The sequence below is a fragment of the Mastomys coucha genome, unplaced genomic scaffold (assembly GCF_008632895.1).
Source record: "Mastomys coucha isolate ucsf_1 unplaced genomic scaffold, UCSF_Mcou_1 pScaffold16, whole genome shotgun sequence".
NCBI classification, from domain to species: domain Eukaryota; kingdom Metazoa; phylum Chordata; class Mammalia; order Rodentia; family Muridae; genus Mastomys; species Mastomys coucha.
In genome coordinates, this window is record NW_022196898.1 from 69,474,332 (window position 1) to 69,478,280 (window position 3,949).

Below are 3,949 nucleotides of genomic sequence, written 5' to 3' on the forward strand. Positions count from 1 at the left end.
AAAAATATGTGAGATGGGTAAGAATCAAATAGGAATATATTTAGAGTCAGGGAAAACAGCTAATCTTTAATGCAACCTGATTTTATATTAATTTTCAAATTACTAGTTTCTTCCATTTCCTAACATTGTTTGCCAGTGTTGTCCTGGATTCCCATCTTTCCAGGCTACTGATCTAACCTGGCCACCCTTCCTGCCTCTCACTGAAAGTACTTCTCAAAAAGTATCTCTCCCTGGATACTTTCTGTTCCAAACAGACCCATGTTTAAATAGTCCGTACCATTTTATGTCTTTACTCCTGTGACTAGCCATGCCCGCACAGTCCTCCTCTCAGATCTGCTGTCTAAATCTTACTATCAGAGAAGAGTAAGATTCAGATTACACATCTTCTGCTTAAAACCTTTCTACGGTTGTCTTAGTTAGGGTTTCCAATTGCTGTGAAGAGACACTATGACCAAGGCAACTTTTATAAAGGACAACATTTAATTGGGGCAGGCTTATCAGTTCAGAGGTTCAGTCCATTATCATTAAGGTGGGAAGCATGGCAGCATCCAGACAGGCATGGTGCTGGAGAAGGAGCTGAGAGTTCTACATCTTGATCAGAAGCAGACAGGAGAAGACTGTCTTCCAGGTAGCTAGGAGGAGGGTCTCAAAGCCTAAAGACACACTTCCTCCAACAAGGCCACACCTCCTAATAGTGCCACTCCCTGGGCCAAGCACATTCAAACCACCACCCTGGATTAGAATAAAGTTCAGCTCCAAGGCTTCAAGGGATTTCCTAGGCTCGTGCCCCTCATTGTCTATCCTTATTGGCATGTTTTATCTTTCTACTGTTTCAAATGTGTTCATCTCCTCATGCATTGGGGACTGAATAAGTTAATATTTGAGAAGTGTTTAAGAGAGAGCTTGACACATAGTACATGTGTATATTTTCAGATTTATATTTTCCTGGTTTTGTCTGGAAAATGCTGACTTAATATAAACCCTTTATATAAAACATTTGCTAACCTCTGCCCTAGAAAATCAATGATAACATCACCTAAACTAACCAAAGAGTTATGGAAAGTTTTAGGGATAAAATGAATGTGCAAAAAAGGCATATATATATGTATATATATACATACATATATATATATAGTTTAAAATTGTAACAATTGGCAAAACCCCATTTTCAATAACAATTTCTTTTCAAAAACTCCCAACAAATGTTCAAAATCAATTTGAAAAAAATTAAACAATAATCTCGAAAGACACAAAAGGAGACTTAGCCCACAGTAAGCTGTTTTGTCCCTTGTTGGGATGTTTTGATATCATCCACATGCCAGTTCTCCCGATGTTGATTTGTAAAGTTAAAGCAACTTTTGGAAGAAACACAGTGAGCTGCTGGATGTAGTAGCATCTTGAAACTCAGAATATAAGAATTTCCAAGCAGAAGTGTCAGGAGGTCAAGGCTATCCCTTCGATACCAAGTTAGTTTGAGGCCAGATTAAGCTACCTCAGACCCTGACTCAATTCCACCCCATACCTTCCAACACTCATACACTACACACACACACACACACACACACACACACACACACACACACACACATACACACATACACACACACACACACCCCACAGACACACACACATTTTGATGAGCTTTTTTTAATGTATGTGAAAAAAGTTAATCATGAAGTCCATATAGGAAAAGAACATTCCAGAATACTTAGAAAGAGAAGAATTAGTTCTATCAGATAGCAAAACACACTGGAGAGCCTTTGTGGCTGGTTTAAGAGTAGAAAGCCGAGTGGCCTAGAATAGAAAAACTAGAAATGCAGTAAAATGCATATAAATATTTACTGTATGTAAAGTTAGTGTGTATATCTTATAATTTAACCAATGATAATTGCTTGTTTGTTGTCTGTTTAACTGTTGAGGCAGCTGGGTAACCATTTGAAAAGGAAAAAAATATCTATTCCTTACTACATTGAAGATAAAAAGCTAACATCCATAATTTTTAATATAACTTATTCTTATTTTAAGTACATGGGTGATTTGATTGCATTTATGTCTGTATGAGAGTGTCAGGTGTCCTAGAACTGGAGTTACAGACATTTGTGAGGTGCCATGTGGGTGCTAGGAATTGAACCTGGGTCCTCTGGGAGAACAACCAATGCTCTTAACTACTGAGCCGTCTCTCCAGCTCCTGACATCTCTGATTTTAAAAGATCTTTAAACTTAAAAGACAAAACTTTCTACAGAAAAAAAAAAGGTCAAATAACAAGAACAATTTAAAAAAAAACCCAAAGGTATTAAAATGATCTTTACACATGTTGAAAGATATTCAACTTCACTTATGATAAAGAACTGTAAACTATGCAAAGTATGTAAAAATAAAGTCAGCTTATACTGCAGTTCATTTTGTACCAACCACGTTGACAGAAATTGGAAAACATATTCGCATTACTCTTAAACATTGTTGGTGTGGCTGAGGGACAATAAAGGAGGTTGGGCAATATGTACTCAAATGCAGCTCAGAAGAGCATCTCTGATGTAGGGCAGATGGCTGTCTCAGGCCCTAACCTGAGACAATCCTCTTGGCTAAACCATAGTACTGCTCTGTTGTTTGTGTGTATGCCTTCTTTTTATATATGTGCACTTGTGTTCCCTGAATTATTTGAATAAATAGCTCAGTTTCTTTATTCTGACCGTGAGTAAAGATAACTTAAAATGAGGAGCATGCTGTTGAAAGAGAAGAGGATGCTATGTTTGTCAAAACTGCTAACCTCATAAAAGACAGAGAAAAGCTATGGAAGTGTTTCAGGTTATGATAAACCAAAGAGGGGTGATGGTTCAAAGCAATAGTTGACTCTATTTTGGAGTCTGATTTGAAATGAGCATGGGGACAATACTGAGTCAATGACAACAAAACTGAAATATTACGAGGTAGATCAAAGTATTGTGTCAACATTAAATTTACTAAATTTACTAACTATAAATTTAATTATATTATAAGAGATTCATATTCTAATTAAATATATACTGAACTATCCAGGTATAAAGAGGCCATAACTTCAGAGTAAAGGTCTTCAAATAGTTCAGGGGACACAAGTACACCTGTATAACAACAAAACATGCACACAAATGACAAAGCAATGCCATCATTTGACCAAGAATATATGTTTTGTGCTATTTTAGTTTTTGCAACTTTCAGTAGATCATAAATAATTTCAAAATAAAAAGATTTTGTTGCCAGGCGGTGGTGGCGCACGCCTTTGATCCCAGCACTTGGGAGGCAGAGGCAGGCAGATTTCTGAGTTCGAGGCCAGCCTGGTCTACAGAGTGAGTTCCAGGACAGCCAAGGCTACACAGAGAAACCCTGTCTTGGAAAAAAAAAAAAAAGAGGAAAGATTTTGTTAAAGAGAGAGAGAAATTTGAGTTATTGATGAATGACCTTAGCAACTGTATGAATCAGAGTTCTCTAGAGAAACAGAATGACTGAATGAAATGTATGTATGTATGTATATATGCATGTATGTATGTGTATATGTATATATGTATATTCTACACACTGAAGAAGAGGCTTAGAACCTAGCTACAAAGTCCAAAAGGCTGGAGACCTCAGCAGTCCCCCTACCTGGCACCAAAGGCCTCAGTGGGTTCCAGTGTTACAAATGATAGCAACAGCAGCGATAGCAACAAAGTAGATACACTTACCAGCAAGAAGCGAAAGGAGGAAGTTTATATTGCGTTTGCCCTCGGTTCCTCTCTCCCAAAGGTGAAAGGTAAATCCCTATTACTGATGACACCATACACTTCAGAAACAGGATCCACAGACCCCTGAACTGGAACTAGCCTGGATCCCCACTCCCTGAGGACTAGCTGTCATGATATCACAGGAGCCAAGCAAGCTTCCGAAGGAGCCAGCAGTCCTACTCAGCTATGACACCTATAAACCACATTAACC